The 19,211-nt window shown below is 41.7% G+C and overlaps 1 protein-coding gene and 1 pseudogene across 1 annotated transcript in view; both read left to right on the top strand.

Moving 5' to 3' along the window:
* Positions 1–19,211, top strand: part of PRKCQ (protein kinase C theta) — a 139,817-nt gene that overhangs the window by 11,893 nt on the left and 108,713 nt on the right. The gene's annotated exons all lie outside the window — the stretch shown is intronic.
* Positions 4,803–6,136, top strand: LOC103298600 (nuclear prelamin A recognition factor-like; annotated as a pseudogene).

Below are 19,211 nucleotides of genomic sequence, written 5' to 3'. Positions count from 1 at the left end.
AATGGTGAGGGAGGAGACTGCCCAGTGCTTTGCTTTGGCCCCCATCACTGACCTGGCCACTCCCAAGTTCCCACGGAGGCAGCAGCACATAGATGAGGCCCACAGATAGCTAAACTCCTGTGCCTGGTCCTCCTTTCTTCCTTAACCTTGAACATCTACCTGGATTCCGATTTCTTCCCTGCCTACATTTTTCCTTTCCAGTAAAGTCAGATATTAGATTTATTATGTTGTGTTTCCTTCTTGCCAGCTATCCTTCAAACCTACAATACTATATAGGAAAAATACATTTTAATAAACGTGAAAAATGTATTTTAGAATCCTAATTTATTCATTTATTCTCCTGGTCTTTTATTAATCCCAATCTCAAATTCTCATGGCACCCTACTTGGATTTTCCTCTTATATCTTTATTCTTTTTTCATCAGTTTTTTCACGTGTTTAACAATACACTAAACAGCCGAAACCGGTTTGGCTCAGTGGATAGAGTGTCGGTCTGCGGACTGAAAGGTCCCAGGTTCGATTCCGGTCAAGGGCATGTACATTGGTTGCAGGCACATCCCAGGTAGGGGGTGTGCAAGAGGCAGCTGGTCGATGTTTCTCTCTCATCGATGTTTCTAGCTCTCTATCCCTCTCCCTTCCTCTCTGTAAAAAATCAATAAAATATATTTTAAAACAAACCAAACAAAAAAAAAACACAATACACTAAACAGATTAGAAATGGAAAATTCCATCATATATGGACACTACACACACACACACACACACACACACACACACACACACACACGGACTGTTGTAAGTTGCAAAGAGCTGCTAAGAAGAAAGTTTGTTTAATTAAAATGAGTGAGAAATGCAGCCCGATTAACATTCTTTAGCAATAACTTTGAAGTTTAAAATTCAACTTTATGGGGTTGTTCTGGAAATTATAAGAGTAATATATTGTTATGCTGTGAGATATTTTGTTTTTAAATATATATGTCTGATATAATTTTATAAGTTGCAGAATAGTCCATATGTTTTTATGTTTGTGACTCACTAACCAGGTTCACATTAAGTTTCTGGTCATTTTTATGTCTATTATTTATTCATTGTTATTATTTGACAAGTTTCTGAATCACGATTCCAGAAAGTTCAAAGAGATATTCTTAGTCAAGAAAACATTTCTTTTGCCAATATTTTCCAAAGAATTATTTTTTAAAATCTCAAGAAGTCTTTATTATTTTTGGTTGGTTTGCAAAATAACATTCAAAATACAATAGATGCTTCACATTTGAGCAAATGGACAATTTTCAGAGGTTGAGCAATTTATTGAATATATAAATATTAGCCCTGAAAATGAATAAATAGGAAAATAATAATAACCACCAAGGCACAGAACATCCATGATGCACTCACTCAGGGGCAAAAACAAAGCATCTACACTTCCATTTTAACCTTGTCCTTCTGTCCCTCGTGTACCGCCAATGGCAGCTGCCCAATGGCCAGCACCTTTACAGGATGTATGAACTCAGCCAAAGAGGAAGGAATGAAGGTGTGAAAAACCAGAGCAGTACAGAGGCAGTCTCTTTTCTTGGAGTAGACTTCCCAGCAAATCAAAGGGTGACCGCCTTCGGAATGCTATTTCCCGCCTGATCTCAAAATACCCTCCATTATGCTGCCAGAAAGTTCTTACTTCACTTTATTCCCGTACCAGAAACTCTGCCAACCAGAAGTATAAGGAACACAGATCCTCTTAAAAATGCAAGCACCGCTAAGATTTCCTTCACATGTTACTGTGGCTTAATTAGTAACTTACCGAAAATAGGACGTTTTATGGAAAAGGGAAAGGCTGGAATTGATTCATTACACAAATATTTATTGATCAAGTATAGCATTGATCATTGGTCAGTGATTGATCTGAAGATTGCAAGTACAAGGGAGAAAAGAGGGTCAGTGTCCCGGCCCTCATGAAGCCTACTTTCTTTCAGAGGATAAAGACAATAAAAATGTAAATAGATTATAAATAAGATAATTTAGATCATGGCAACTGCTATAAAATAGCAGCAATGGAAGAGAAGAACTGAAGAGACAGATTTCTGGAACCTAGTCTGTGCTTACATTACTAAATGTTCTCTTTATGGAGAGTGAAGAAGAGGTAAAATATCTGATATGTACTCACTACCCCAAAATCACGGTTACAAAAAAAGAAAAGAGCATGCAGACAAGTTACCGGGTGACAGAGAAAAGGCATATTCTGTCCTTTCCTGGTCCCAAATAATGCATAACCCTTGTCTTCTCCATTCCTCCATGAGGATGAGGCCCAGAGCAATGGCTCCTTTATCACCACTATGTTCCTTTGCTAGTACATACCTGGCACTTAGTAGGTGGTCAGTAAATACATGTTGATAAATATATGGAATCTGACTATTTACTATGATGATTCCTATTAGTAATGAGGATCAATATCTTTTATTTAAAAATCCTTAACTTTGTATTGCCTGTTGTTGACATGAGTAGAAGGAATCCCGGGCTCATAGGAGGTGAGTGAGATGTGTAGGGTATCACAGCTGGTTGGTAGCAAAGTCAAGACCACTCTGAAAGCCTCTTGGCATCTGCTATTTAACTCTGGCTCTAAAACAACCTGATAAACACCAATACTCTTCCACATCAACTTCAAAAATTCAACTTCAACCTAAAAGTCTTATCTCTCCTCCTGTATTAAGGTGACCAGATCCTCACAAGTGAATGGGACATGGTCCAATAGGTGACACTATTCCAGCAGGCAGGGATTTCCCTAAGAACATTGTTGCCAGGGGCTCTGTGGAGTCAATCCATCAGCTTCCTAGTCCAAAGCAATTTCCTACACCTTCATGATGGTTTGCTTGCTAAACCATCAGCTGAAGTTATTTACCCCATATCTTTAATCTCAGTTTTCTGGTTGTATTTTATCTAAGTCATCTTTACTTTAGTTGAGCTAAAGCTGCGGTTTTGCAAGTTTAAATCAGTTGTGGGTTTCTGCATATTTCTCCTCCATGTGTTTATAAAGCTGTTTCTTTTTTCATTATATGTCTGTTTTTCATCTTTATAGTTGTGTGAGGGGAGATTTGTTTTGCTTAAGGTTCTTTTAAACAAATTAAAGACTACTGAAAAGAACACATTTTAAGAAACCAAAATACTTTTTTAAATGCCTTGTTTACGCTATGTCTTTAGCCACAATTGAGTTTCCTTAAAGTTTTTAAGTTTGTCCATTACGAAGACTTTCTACTTTAGGCAAAAAGAAGGTTTCATTTGTTTTCAACATGGAAGAGATATGAAAAGACAGCTCTTACGTGTAATGTGGAGAAGAACTAGGCAGCATTCAAGACAAGGGGGACTATACTAATTAAGTATTCACTGTAATAATCTAGAGAAGATATCTGAAGTTCTCAAGCCAAAAGACTGAATATTAGAGATCAATACAGAAGAAATAACCACATAAAATCCATAAGACTTTTTGCATAGTTGGATGTAAGGGATGAAAATAAAGGAGTACTCTCAGTTGACTCCAATATTTGTAGCTTGGAAGACCCAGTAGATGGCAAACCCATTGTTCAAGACAGGAGAAAGAAGAGAGGCATGGGCATTGAGGAAAAAGTAGAATTCACAGTTGTTTTGGTTGTGCTTGAGGAGCTGGTGGAATACCACTTGGAAACGTCTGATATGCAGTTGAAAATATAGCACTGACGGAAATGCAACTATAAGTCAAGAAAAGTGTACTTTTTGAAGTTATCACTAATTAGAGGATCGTTGAAGCCATCAGTATGGATGGGCTTGGCCAGAAAGGAGTCAAATCAAAACCTAGACATATTCCATATTTATTTAGATTAAAAAAGCTGAACAAAACAACTAAAGAGTGACCAAAGATGTGGAAGGACAGCAGGAGAGAAGAAGGGGCGTCATCAAGGAAGAAGACCAAAAATGAACCAGTGGATCTGGAAATTGGCATCATCAGTGATTTCTGAGAGAGCAAGATTGGCAGGGTGGTGGGCAGCAGACACCAGAAGGCAGAGGAAGTGGAAGGAAAGGTGATAGAACCACAACTTCAGGAAAAGAAATGAAAAATGGCATCATTGGTACATTTGGCCCTTTTAGATACCCCATATCATTTGTTGCTTTGAAAACATGATCCATAAAGTAAGAACAAAGGGAATAATGAGAAGGTAATAATCTATATATAGAAAGAGCCACGGTCTGTAATGACCGAACGGACAACTGGTCCATCCCCTGGCCAGGCTCCATTGATCAGGGGATGGCTAATGGGGAAACCGGGTCCCTCAGGCTCCAATGAATCTGTGGCAGCAGTGGGTGGTGAGTGGGTGGAAAACAGACCACTTGGTCCCTCCCCGCTCCCCCCTCTCCCCCCGCCCACAGGCTCCCATTGATCAGGGGATGGCCAACAGCTAACAGGGAACTGGAGTGAGAGTGAGTGGTGTGGCGGGACTGGCGAGCAGCTGGAAGGCAGGCCTCTTGGTCCCTCCTCCCGGCCCTCAGACTCCAATCAATCGGTGGCGGAGGCGGGGCGGAACTGGGGACTGGCTTCCTTAGTAGTCTTGCAGGTACAATATCCAGAGGACAGGCCAGGAACCAAAGGACCAGCATGATCCCGGCAGAGCTGCCGGCCTCCTGGAACTCGGCCTTGGGCACGGAGGCCGCTTCCCCTCCCTAGACGCTCCACAAGGAAGAACGGATACCACCAGCAGCGCCAGGGGCGATGAGCAGTGGCTGACTGCTCTCCCCATGCTTCCTCCAGGTCACTCGAGCCGGCCCCCACCCGCCCCGCTCCAGATGAAGTGTGATCACTGCACACGGAAGGAATGTAGTAAAAAAAAAACAAAAACCGATGACCAAGAGAATGCCGCAGTCTATGTCTGGAGTCCAGCTCTGGAGAATGGAGAGCAGGGAGAATTCCATAAGCTGGCCGATGCCAAGCTATTTCTGAGTGACTGCCTGGCGTGTGACAGTTGTGTGACTGCAGAGGAAGGAGTCCAAGTTTCTCAACAGAACACCAAGGACTTCTTCCGTGTTCTGAACTTTAATAAGAAATGTGATACCTCACAGCACAAGGTGCTGGCAGTGTCCATGTGTCCTCAGTCTCTGCTTTATTTTGCTGCTAAATTCAGCCTCAGTGTCACTGATGCATCCAGAAGGCTCTGCGCTTCCTCAAAAGCCCAGGGGTGCACTGTCTTTGACATGAAGATAGCTGCGGACTTCAGCATCCTGGAGCCTCAGAAGGAATTTGTGTGTCGGTACTGTCAGCACCGTGAGGAAGAGCCCCGGCTACCCATGCTGACCTCCGCCTGCTCCGGCTGGGACCAATATGCAGAGTGTGTGCTGGGTTACCCCATCACCCCATCACCCCCACCTCTGCACGGCCAAGTCTCCCCAACAGATCATGGGCTCTCTGGTGAAGGAGTACTTCACCAGACAGCAGAACCTGTCCCCAGACAAGATTTTCCATGTCATTGTGGCCCCGTGTTATGACAAGAAACTGAAGGCCCTTTGAGAAGATGTTCCCACAGCTTTACATAGTTCCCAGGGAGCTGACTATGTGTTAACTTCAGGTGAAATTGTCCAGGTAATGGAGCAAAGTGACCTCGCCTCGAATGACGCCGCCGTGGACACTCTGTTTGGAGACATAAGGAGAAGGAGGTGAGGCTCCATGAGGGTGCCAGCTCTGACGGGTACCTGGCACACTTCTTCAGGAACATGGCCAAGGAGCTGTTCAACGAGGACATGGGGCTGCTCACCTACCGCACCCTGAGGAACAAAGACTTCCAGGAGGTCACCCTTAAAAGGGACGGAGCGGTTCTGCTACGCTTTGAGGATGCTTACGGCTTTCGGAACATCCAGAAGTGCTCCTGGAGCTGTAGAGGGGCAAGTTCCCCTGCCACTTCGTGGAGGTCCTGGCCTGCGCCAGGGATGCCTAAGCGGCAGGGGACAGGCCCAGGTGGACGACGGGCGTGCAGACAGGGCACTGCTGTGGCAGATGGAAGGCATCTACGCTGCCATCCCGGTGTGGCCCCCGGAGACCAGCGCCCACGTGCAGGAGCTGTACCAGGAGTGGCTGGAGCGGGTGGGGGACTCCCCCTGGGCCCAGGTGGCCCTGCACACCGCCTAGCAAGGCCCAGGGCAGCCTGCCAGGGCATCAAATGGTAAAGGTCCAGCAGACGCCCGACCTGCAGGCCACCTGAAGAGGGTGTCATATAGGTGAAGGAAAGGCTTAGCATCTCTGTCATCACTTTGGTTTTCAGAATTCCCTGCTCCCCACCTGTCGGCTCCCTCCCTCTGAGGGGCACAGTTGTCGTCACATGGGTGCAACTGGAATATTGTATCTCAAGAGGATTGCCCTAATGTACATATCCTTTTATCTGACAATGAAAAAAATCCCAAAAAACAAGAATGGAGACAGACTACTGTCCTTTAGGCTTAAAAAAACCCCAGGAGTGTCCTGCGAAGAGCTGAGACTTGGTTCTGCCCATGCGCCTCAGAGAGATTGGATGAGGAAATGGCCCGGTTTGGCCCTGACTTTACCCACTTGTGTTACTCTTGAAGGTGTCTTTGCCACAATGTGAATAAACTGCCACCTTTTGGAATAGGGGCTCATACGAAAGTCTGCATTCCCAACTTTTCTTGAAACAGATCTATGTTCTGCAGCTGTGGCCACCATCCTGAGATCAGGTCCTATTGCTGGGAATCAGGGGGCACTGGAGTGAAGCCTCCCCCCCCCCTCGTGCCCTTTTACATTCAGGGATTGAGCTGAACTCACTTTGGGGGAGGCCTGGCAAGGGTGACATGTGTCACAGATGGAAGGATGGAGAATGGAGAAGCGGACACGCTGCTCAGCCCCTCCCTGGGTGGGGTCAGGCAGATGAAGGCCAGCCAGCCCCCCCCCACAATTGGGTGAGATAGCGTCCTCTGTGTCCACCTCTCATCCCATTGGCCCGGCCACTCCCCTCAGCTCCAGGCAGCCCTCTGTGTTCCATGACAGTGCACTCTGCCCTCACATGCTGCTCGCCCTAAGTGAGAAGGAAGAGAGCAGTTGGCCCATAGACAACTACACAGAAAGATAGGACTCATGGCTGGCGAGCGCAGTGGCAGTGGCTGGAGCCTCTCCTGCCTTCATGGCAGAGCTAAGGAGCAGTGAGCTGAGTGGTAAGGAGCAATGAGCAGGCGGGCAGTAAGGAGCGATGGGTCCTGGACTGTGAGAGTGTGCAGGCCAGGCTGAGGGAACCGCCCCCAGTGCATGAATTTCATGCACCGGGCCTCTAGTTCTTACTATAATGGTCTATAGATGAAAAGGTCATTCTTAGCCATACCCTATTTTTCAATCCATTTTATGATATCCACTTATAAAAACTCACTATAACATTAGAAAATTGGTGTATTGCATTACCCTTAAAGTAATTCAAATTAGTGGCAGCCTTTGAAACCCTTACATTCTACTTTGATACTTATTTAAAATATATATACACAGCAATGGATGTCTTTTCCCCCCTCCAATGATAGCACGGAATTACAGTTTAGTAAATATTTTTGTTTAACGGTCTGTTCCAAAGAATTACTTTATTCATCTGAATTTCTACTGTCTGAAATAAAAATTCCTAAAAATGACTTGTATATGCACCATTTAGAAATATGAAAGGTTTTACTACTAAGCTCTGCAAACAAATAACCACTCTGCTTTCATATCAACTAAAGGTGACACTAACAAATCCTTACTTATCATGAGGAGATTCAAATGAGTCATCATAGGATTGGACTCAGTTATTTTAATAGAAGTAATTTTTCCCAATAAATGTAAGTTATAAAAAGAGACTTATTGGAAGAGATATCTGATATTACAATAATTTTTTAAATATAACTTCCATTTTCATTTTCTGGGGAAAGAGTTGACAGAATTCCTGCCGTAGAGATGAGTGAGATGTTTGCCTCTTCTCAGAGCAATATATAGTGGATGTGGCCTTACCAGGTGCCATATAAATGGAGGGCTCTTAATACAAATGTCAACAGCCACAGTATTTTCAGCTAGCTACTGCCATTCTACATGCTGTTGACCAAGCTATCAAAATAGGGGACTATTTTTCATACTCTTTTTCTTTCCCAACCTTATCCCCCTTATCCAATTCCAGTGCCCGCTCATTGATTCCCAGCTCTGAGCCCCATTTTGCTCCTAAAGCAACTGCTACAGAGTTTTCTGTCTTCAGAATTGTAATTCCTTCAGAAATCAGTGTGGATTTTAGCATCCACTGAGCTTTGTTGCTTTTTGGGTGAGTCCTGTGTCCTAAAGAGACTATACCTTTTTTTTTTTTTTTTTTGAGAGAGAGAGAGAGAGAGAGAAAAAAAACATCAATTTGTTGTTCCATTTATTTATGCATTCTTTGGTTGATTCTTTTATGTGCTCTGACCTGGGATTGAACCTGCAACCTTGGTGTATCCAAATGATGCTCTAACCAACTGAGCTACCCAGCCAGGGCAAGACTATATCTTTGAAAATAGTGTGTTTTAATCTATACAATCATGAAATATTAACATTTTACAGATGAGTGCACTGTAAGTGAAGTAACTACTTAAGGTCACTCAGCTGAATTCAGCAGATAGCTGGTTGAACTGGCATTTAAGAGGATGGGGAGGGAGATGGGTGTGTTTTTCCCTAGAAATACTTGAAGGAGCTCTGCCAGAGTCTGTCTCTGTGGCTCTGTTTTTGCCATCGCCATGGCTAATCACCTTTTTGTTTGGGAGACTTTTCTCCACACAAGATGCAATTTCACACTGCTAATTATAGTTCTGTTTTAAAAATTATAATCACATTTCCTGCCTCCCAGAGATAATCTCCATTGAAATTTTAGGTGCTCAAAAACTATTTATTGGTGCTTTTACAGATCTTAAATTTTAGAGAGCAATTTGGCAATGAGTATGAAAGTGAAGACATGTATACACCAAAACTACTGTGCACCTATTCTAAAAAACTCTACAAGAATGTTCAAACAGCATGGTTTATAAAAGAAAAAATAAGAACAACAGAAGAATAGATGTTTTTTAAACTATAATATATTTATTTCAATGGACTACTAAGGAGCAGTTCTCAAAGTGGGGTCCAGGGAACTCTGGAGATCCTCAGGACTCAGGTCAAAACTAATTTGATAGTACTACTCAGTCCATCTTGACCTTTCACTCTCATTCTGTACTGTGGAGTTTTACAGAGACTGCATATTAGGAGCAATAGACTGAGTGCAGACATAGATAATGAGAAGCCAGCTGTCTTCTGTTAGGCCAGACATTAAAGAGATTTGCAAAAATGTAAAAAAAAAAAAAAAAGACACTTTCTCATTAATTCTTTTGCTTTGAAAAATATTAGTTATCATAAAATATGGTATTATATACAATGGATTTTTATTGTTATTTTTAATTAATAAAGAGGTGTTTTAAAATTTTCTCAGTGTTTTTTCCAATATGGCAAATATTGATAGATTTAATCTACATAAACCAAAGCTCTTCAACATTTTCAATAATTTTTCAGAAGAGAAAGGAATCCTAAGACAAAAAAGTTTGAGAACCACTACTATAGAGCAATGAAAAATGAGTAAATTGAGACTACATGTATGAACAAGAATTAATTTCACAAACATAATAAATGCAGTTGTGAAAGAATATAAGCAATTTTTATATTGAATTTTAAAGCCAGCAAAATATACTACATACAGATTTCATATATATATATGTGTGTGTGTGTGTGTGTGTTAGAGGCCCAGTGCATGAATTCATGTATGGGTGGGGTCCAGCCAGCCTGGCCAGGGGGAGGGGACATGGGCGATTGGCCAGCCTGCTTGCTGGTCGAATTCCTGGTCGAGGGGACAATTTGCATATTAGCCTTTTATTATATAGGATATACACTGAGTGGCCAGATTATTGTGTTCAGAGATCATAATAATCTGGCCATTCAGTGTATATATTTCATATCCTAGCTAATAATAGACAAATATGCAAATTGACCATACCTCTGACACACCCATAAGCCACACCCACAAGCCACACCCACCATCCAATCAGAGTGAGTATGCAAATTAACCCAAAGCAAGATGGCTACAGCCACAGAGAGCAAGGTTTCCTAGGTAACAGAGGAAGCCAAGCTTTCTGCCTGCCCTTGCCAGGCCTAAGCCTCCACTCAAGCTACAAAGTTTCAATTATAGAAGGTAAACAAATTCAAACAAATGGCGGCAGAATGGAGCTTGAGAGAGCAGACCAGGGTTGCCGCCGGCAACAGGGGAAGCAAAGCTTTCCACACACCCTGGCCGGGCCCACCCACTTAAGGCAACAAAGTTTCAATTATAACCCCAATACAAATGGCTACTGGCTGGCCTCAGAGGGAGCCCCAGGCTTGGCTCAGCTCCAGGCTACAAAGTTTCAATTGTAGAAGGAAAATAAATTCCAGATACCAGGGCTTCCACTTGGGTTGCCAGGGGGCGTGGCTGGCCTGCAAACCACCACAGGCCCCTCACTCAGGCTACCCCACACCCCAAGGGAACCCCCACCTGATCCGGGACGCCCTTCAGGGCAAACCAGCTGGCCCCCACCCCTGTACCAGGCCTCTATCCTATCTAATAAAAGAGTAATATGCAGATTGATCATCACTGCAACACACAATATAGCTGCCCCCATGTGGTCAAAGATCCTGCCCCCATGTGGACACAAGATGGCCACCACAAGATGGCCAGCAGGAGAGGGCAGTTGGGAGGCACCCGGCCTGCAAGGGAGGGCAGTTGAGAGGGACCAGGCCTGCAAGGGAGGGCAGTTGGAGGTGATCAACCCTGCAGGAGAGGGCAGTTAGGGGTGACCAGGCCGGCAGAGGAGGGAAGTTGGGGGCAAACAGGCTGGCAGCAGAGTGGTTAGGGGGTGATAGGCTGGCAGGCAGAAGCGGTTAGGGGCAATCAGGAAGGCAGGCAGGCAAGCAGTTGGGAGCCAGCAGTCCTGGATTGTGAGTGCCCGTTTAGGCCCGATCCGATGGGATCGGGCCTAAATGGGCAGTCAGACATCCCTCAAGGGGTCCCATATTGGAGAGGGTACAGGCTGGGGTGAGGGACAACCCCCCTCCGTGCACGAATTTCGTGCACCGGGCCTCTAGTATATATATATATATATATATATATATATATATATATATATATAGATACACACACACACATATATATATATATTTCATGTATATATATATATATGTTTCATATATATATATTTCATGTATAAAAGTGGTGGGAATAATAAACTTCAAAGTCTGGATAATAATTCTGTTGGTGGGTACTGGATATATGAAAGGAAATGAAATCAGTGCGAGGACATTGGCAAATTCAAATATATTGGTAATGTGTTCTTTTTTTAGGTTGGACTATTGGTATAAAGGTGTCTATTAAGTTATTTTTTATATTTTTGTACACCTGAAGTGTTTTTAATACAATTTAATTTGTAAAACTAATATCTATATATAACTCAACAATAAAACAAAATAAAAAAACAATTTAAAAGGTGATCAAAGGACTTAAATAAACATGTCTCCAAAGATGATATACAGATGCCAAAAAATATATGAAATGGTGTTCAACATCACTAAGCATTAGAAAAATGCAAATTAATACCACATGAGATATGACCTCATATCCATTAAAATGGCTACTATGAAAAAACAAAATAACTTTTGGTGAGGATATGAAGAAATTGGAACCCTTTTGAACTATTGTTGGGAATGTAAAATGGTATAGCAACTATGGAAAATAATATGGAAATTCCTCAAAAGAAAATTAAAAATACAATTATAGTATGATCCAATAGTCCCACTAGTGGGTATACATCAAAAAGAATTGAAAAAAAAAGTCTCACAACAGTATGGTGATTACCAGAGGGAAGGGAAAGTGAGAGGCAGATAGAAGATATAATTTATACCAATGGGATAAATTGTAACAGAAGGAGACTAGACTTTGGATGATGATTGCACAAGGCAATGTGCAGATAATGTATGGTAGAATGGTACACTTTAAACCTATATAATTTTATTGACAAATGTAACCCCAATAAATTCAATAAAAAAGAAAGAAAACTGTCTCAAAGAGATATTTGCATACCTATATTCATAGCAGCATTATTCCCAATAGCCAATAGGTGGGAACAACCCAAATATCCATTGATAGATGAATGGATAAACAAAATGTGGTATAACCAATTAATGGAATATTATTCATCCTTCAAAAGGAAATAAATTCTGACATATGCTATGATAAGTGAAATAAGCCAGTCATACACACTAAATAAATAAATAAATAAATAAATAAATAAATAAATACGAGTTGATCTCATTTACATGAGGTATCAAAGTAGTCAAATTCATAGAAACAGAAAACAAAATGGTGGCCACCAGGGACTACAGGGAGGCAAAAAATGGGGAATTGTTTAATTGAGCATAGCGTTTCAGTTTTGCTTAGTGAAAAGTTGAAGAATTGTTGCCCAATAATGTGGAATATACCTAACGCTGCAGAACTCCACATTTAAAAATGGTTAAGAGGATAAGTTTTATGGTGGGGTTTTTTGTGGGTTTTTTTTTACCACAATTAAAAATAAATAAATAAAATCTAAAAGCTTTAACAAGATTTTTTTTTCTGAGCTAGAGATTTTCAGGTTCCTTGCTTTCACTCCAGTTATCATAAAAATAATAAGTTAACTATATCTGACTTATCTAGTTGAAACTCCTGCTCAGACTTCCTGCTTCAGTCCAGTCTTTGACATTGGCTCATACTGAGCATTCTGCCCTTCCAGAATGCCTTCAATTCCCTCTCACCTGCCTAAGTCCTACCCTCAGGAATTCTGATGACTCCCACTGGAGGATGCTCACTAAGCTCTGCTTTCTCCCTGATACAGCCAGGAACCACCCTAAGCCACTTGGATCCCTCTTGCCTTGAGGACCCGGTACACTTATTTTTTATACAACCTATTGTTCATACACATTAGTCCTATGTATTGCTTCTTAATTTTTCTAAGTTATTTGATCACCCTAAGTGGAATTTAGGCCTTTGGAAGATAGGATCAATAACAGTTGTTTATGCATGCCTATAAGTAAGCTTTGCATATAGCTGGCACACAATAAGTGTGAGTGAATGAATGAATAAACAGATAAATAAATGGATGGATCAGTAAGATCTTTAAGAGGTAGCTGAGCTGAATGTGATAAGAATTAAATAGAATGTCTTTTCAGAGCTAGTGTACCTCTGGCTTCCCTATGCTTTACTTAGATTCCTTGCACCAAGCCCCCTATTTCCTCTCAACAGCCCCATCTTGCTTTATCTGAAGAGGCACATCTACCCCATGCGGGGATGGAGAGAAAGTGAGGCAGTCCTTCCTCCCCTACCTTGCTCACACTGCTACCCCTTGCTCACACTGCCACTCCATTTTACTATCCTTTTGTTTTAATGGGTTTACTATTAATGATACGTAAAGACAGATAGCAGGTAACAAAAATAATAAGCATCAGGACTTGTACAACAGCATTTGGTATTTGATGTTAGATACCTCTGAGCTCAATTCCTCACTCCACTTACTGTGAGTCCTTGGACAATTTATCTTAACCCTTTTTCAAACTGTAGTAAAATATACATAGCATAAAATTGACCATTTTAACCATTTTTTAGTGTACAGTGCAGTGGCATTAAATACATCCACATTGTTGTGCTACGATCACGACCATCCATCTCCAGAACTTTTTCATCTTCCCAAACAGAAACTCTGTGCCCACTAAATAATAACTCCCCTTTCCCCAACCCTTGGTCACAACTATGTATTCTACTTTCTGTCTCTATGGATTTGAGTATTCTAGAAGCCTCATATAAGTGGAATCATATGGTATTTGTCCTTTAGTGACAGCTTATTTCTTATTTTGAAAAATATTTTAATTGATTTGATAGAGAGAGGAAGGGAGAGGGAGAGAGAAAAACACCAATGAGGGAGAGAAACATTGGTTGGCTGCCTCCTGCACGTCCCCTAATGGAGATTGAGCCCAAAACTCTGGCATGTGCTCTGACCTGGAATTGACTAGCTACCTTTGGGTACACGGAACAATGCCCAACCAACTGAGCAACACCGGCCAGGACATGACTGGCTTATTTCACTCAGCATATGTCCTCATGGTTCATCCATGTTATAGCATGTGTCAGAATGTTGTTCCTTTTGGGGCTAGATACTACTCTACTTTAACCTTTTAGACCACAGTTCCCTCTTCCATAAAATGGGATGAGTAATCCATTCTTCAAAGGCTGCTGTGAAGACTTAAGGAGGCCATGAAAAATGATGCCATGATAGATACTAATTCAGTTTCCTTCGCTTTCCTGTCTAAATCCTAAATTTCATGAGGACCAGGTGAAAGACATATTCCTTTCTCATTTCCCTAGTTCCTGATTCACATATTAGTGAGTATGCAGTAATTATTATGTTTAATTGAATGGGAATGTATCTCTTTATTTAGTAAATTAAAGATCCCTCCCAGGGTCCAAGCATTATAAAAGCAGTCATTTGTTTCAGAGTTCCCGATACTCCCTTCCCCCATTGATGAATAATGTAAGGCGGGAAATAGCAGACCCTCTGCCCTAGCCAGTGGAAAGAGCGTTGGCTTGTGGACTGAAGGGGCCAGGTGTGATTCTGGTCAAGGGTATGTACCTCGGTTGCAGGCTCAATCCCTGGTCCTGGTAGGGGCGTGTGCAAAGGCAACCAATAGATGTGTCTCTCTCACTTCAATGTTTCTCTCTCTGTGTGTCTCTCTCTCCCTTCCACACTCTCTAAAAATCAATGGAAAAATATCTTCAAGTGAGAATTTACTATAATAAAATTTCAGACCCCTGCCACTCAGGAAAACAAAGTTAATATAACCCACTATGCAACTGGGTAAGAGAGAAGGTTGAACAGCTATCTGATAAATTCAGATACTGAGGACAGACTGACTAAACCAAACCACAAGCAAAGTCCCAGTTTTATTTATCTTAATTTGTAATCATCCTTTGGCCTAAATTAATGTGAGGTGATCATTGTGGATTTAATAATAGTCCCACTCCTCCCATGGGCACTGCATTATTAAAATGGACAAGTTGCTACTTCAGCTGACAGTGTGACTGGGTCCTCAGAGAGGAAAATCTGATGAAGAGCCTTGAGTGATGTTGATTTTAGTGGAAACATAAAGCCATTCATGAACTTTCCAGAATGGATGTAAAGTAGCAGGAATTAAACTCAAAAATGACTCTGTGACAGAGTTTAACTTCTATCAGATTGGTTTTCTCCACTGGTAAAATTTCTGTGAAAAAATTTACTTCACACTCTCTTTGATTCTTGAAACATTGTTTTCCCCAAACCTCTCTCTCTAGAGCTCCTCAAAAGGTGGTAATTTAATACATAAATTGTTTGCCTTGAGAAGTTCTCTTTTCTTTAATATGAAAGAATGTAGTAGAAGTATGCTCAGTGAGAAAAGTCAACTTTTTGAAATCCTACATTCTACTAAATGAATCTTGCCTATATAAATTGAGAAAACAATGAGCTTAAGTTTATTATGTAGAAAATAATGTCAAGTCTATTTGTTTTATTATCGCTTAGGAAAAATTAAACTGGTGCAAGTTTGTGTATATCAGGCATTGAAAATAATATAGCTTTCCCAATCTGCTGAAAGTAAATGTGTCATATTCCTTAAAAAAATAGGAATGTTTCAGAAACATATGCTACATATCTCAGGGAGGCCAAGCCCACAATTGATTGGAAAACAAAGGAATGCTTTATTTATGTCATACCAAACCCAGAAAGCAATTTATAGATCTTACAGAGTTGGGAGTTTGTCTAAAAATAAAGAAAAGGCAAAACATAATATTTTACAAACAATTATCATACCCCTCCTTTTCTTGCCAGGATCTCATCTGTAAGAGTTACACAGGGCCTTCCCAAAGAACAGAATGGCTTAGCAATTAGGCAACAGTGCTTTGGAGACAAATACAGCAGGCTAGGCTCCTGGGCAGGGGCAGGGACAGGGTGGAGTGCAAAAGTGACTCAGATTTTTCCATTAGTCCTGCACGTAACAATAAAATAAAAATTAACGTGGCACTGATATTTTTATTCTTTGTTTTGTCTCAAAATATACAGAATACTGTGACTTCTTTGTATTTCAAACAAATTAAAAGAAAAGTTAATGGAATTTTAGAATTGTTTTAATTATGTTTGGTTAATTCTATGGTATGTAAAGTAATTTAAATAGTTAAAAACAGGTTGTCTGCCTGGCCAGCATGGCTCAGTCGTTGAACATCGACCTATGAATGAGGAGGTCATGGTTCGATTCCAGGTCAGGGTACATGCCCAGGTTGCAGACTCAATCTCCAGTGTGGGGCATGCAGGAGGCAGCCAATCGATGATTCTCTGTCAACATTGATGTTTCTATCTCTTTCTCCCTCTCCTTTCCTCTCTAAAGTCAATAAAAATATATTTTTTAAACAAAATAGGTTGTCTAGTAGCACCCACCTTTAAAAACAGAAACTGGCCCTGGCCGGATGGCTCAGTTGGTTGGATCATCATCCTATACATTAAAAGGTTGTGGGTTCGATTCCTGGTCAGGGCACATATCTAGGTTGCAGGTTCCATTCCCAGTCGGGGTGTGTATGGGAGGCAACAGATCAATGTGAGGATTGATGTTTCTCTCTCCCATCAATGTTTCTCTTCTCCTCTCTTCTCCTCCTCCTCCTCCCCTCTCTCTCCCTCCCTCTCTCTCTTTCTCTAAGATCAATGAAATAGCCTCAGTGAGGACAAAAAGAGAAAAGAAACTGACTGCCAGGGATTGTAGAAAGGGCTTCAGATGCTGAATCCTTTTCTTTTCAGCTGCAAATCCTTGTACAGGATGTTTAATCTCTTTGCTCAGTTTATTCATTTGTAAAATAAGGGTGACAATTTCTACCTTGCAGAGCTACCGTGGGCATGTTTTTAAAGATGGGTATAAAGCTCAATCAATAGTAGCTAATAATATTTCTAACTTGCATTTTCATTATAAATGCCTGCAACTTACACACTAAACACACCCCCTTAAGACATAAAATAGTCTTGGTATAGGACTTAACAAATCCTTCCCCAAAACATGTTTCCCACAGTTAAATTTCAATCTATCACTTCCTCGTGATGTTTAACACATATTCCAAATTAATCAGGAATGAGAGGCAGATTAAATTAATGAGTTTCTCTATTTACTGTAGTAAGATAAATGATATAATCAATTTCTCCTACCTGAGGGGGAAATGGCACTCTCCTTGGAAGCTACATGCAAGCTATCTGAAAAATGTGTAACCCTTTGAGCATTAAGCGGACTAGAGAAGACTTCTTCCCTTCCCATAAGGCTCTGTGGTTTCCATTCTGACAGCTGCCTACACAAAGCCTAAGTCAAACAAGATCACAGTAAGGGGTGAGTTTATTTCATCATCCATGACAGTGTTTAAGTGTCTGGAGGTGTGTGTTTGCTTTTCTGATGTAACCACAAAGTAGCGGTTAGTTTCTCTCTAATAGATAAGGGTGGCAGAAGTCGCTGTTGGCTTTAAGATGATGTATGAACTCTTATTCTGAGAATGAACTTGGTACATTTACCGTGTCATGACAGACTTAGTGCTTACTTTTTCCTCTCTTACCTTTTTCTCACCAGCACCCTTCCTTCCCGTTTTCGTTTTTCTCCTCCATTTGGAGAGAGAAAGAAACCAGACAAGCTCAGCAGAAAGTGTTAGGAACCACGTGCCACACTGACAGTATTTCAAATGTGTGGGCTCCACCTGTATGACTTTTGCTTCTTTTCTTTTTAAAAGTAAACACAGCAGGATGTGCACACCCCAAGTACTGAGCACATAGAAATAGGGGAAGTGCTGGCTGAGGAACAGCTTTAAAGGACAGTGGCAGGAGCTGGCTGCCTCCCTGCGGGGCATTGGAAGGGCTGAGCTCTCTCTCTCCCCAAAAGGAGTTGACTTCCTAGCCCTGGACTTTTTTTAGAGCACCACAGAAGGAGCTCTGAATAGGGAAAGGATACGTTGGCAGTGGGGTTTTGCTCTAGCTTTGAGACTTTCTGAACACAAACAGAAAAAGAAACCTTTATTAAAAAAAAAAAAAGGAAATCTTCATTTTTATTTATTTGGCAGAAACAATGAAAAGAATATGAACTTGACTTGGAAATACCTTATACCTTATGAATTACATATTTTCCCAGTGAGTATATGTAAGAATCCTATCTAATAAAAGAGTAATATGTAAATTGACCATCACTCCAACACACAAGATGGCTGCCCCCATGTGGTCAAAGATGGCTGCCCCCATGTGGACACAAGATGGCCTCCACAAGATGGTCAGCAGGGGTGGGCAGTTGGGAGAGATCAGGCCTGCAAGGGAGGGCAGTTGTGGGTGATCAGGCCAGCAGGGGAGGGCAGTTAGGGGTGACCAGGCTATCAGAGAAGGGAAGTTGGGGGTGACCGGACCTGCAGGGAAGGGAAGTTGTGGTGGGGGGGGGGGGGGCAGACAAGCAGGGGAGAACAGTTAGGGACAATGAGGCTGGCAGGGGAGGGAAGTTAGGGGTGACTGGGTCGGGAGGGGAGGGCAGTTGGGGGGGACCAGGCCGGCAGGGGAGGGAAGTTAGGGGCAATTGGGCTGGCAGGGGAGCAGTTAGGCATCAATCAGGCTGGCAGGGGATTGGTTAGGGGGCGATCAGGCTGGCAGGCAGAAGCGGTTAGGAGCAATCAGGAAGGCAGGCAGGCGAGCAGTTGGGAACCAGCAGTCCTGGATTGTGAGAGGGATGTCTGACTACCCATTTAGGCCCAATTCTACCGGGATCAGGCCTAAACGGGCAGTCGGACATCCCTCGAGGGGTCCAAGATTGGAGAAGGTGTAGGCTGGGCTGAGGGACACACTCCCCCATGCACAAATTTTGTGCACCGGGCCTCTAGTAGATATATAAATATATATATACATATACATATACATATACATATACATATACATATACATATACATATACATATACATACATATACATATATACATACATATACATATGTATACATATATATACATATATGTACATATATATATATATATATATATATATATATATATATATATATATATATATTCTTAGGAATAACTAATGAAGCTATGATGTAGGTAACCTTTATT

Source organism: Eptesicus fuscus, chromosome 2 (assembly GCF_027574615.1).
Source record: "Eptesicus fuscus isolate TK198812 chromosome 2, DD_ASM_mEF_20220401, whole genome shotgun sequence".
NCBI classification, from domain to species: domain Eukaryota; kingdom Metazoa; phylum Chordata; class Mammalia; order Chiroptera; family Vespertilionidae; genus Eptesicus; species Eptesicus fuscus.
Note: the sequence above shows the minus strand (reverse complement) of the source record. Positions and strands in the feature narration are given on the sequence as shown.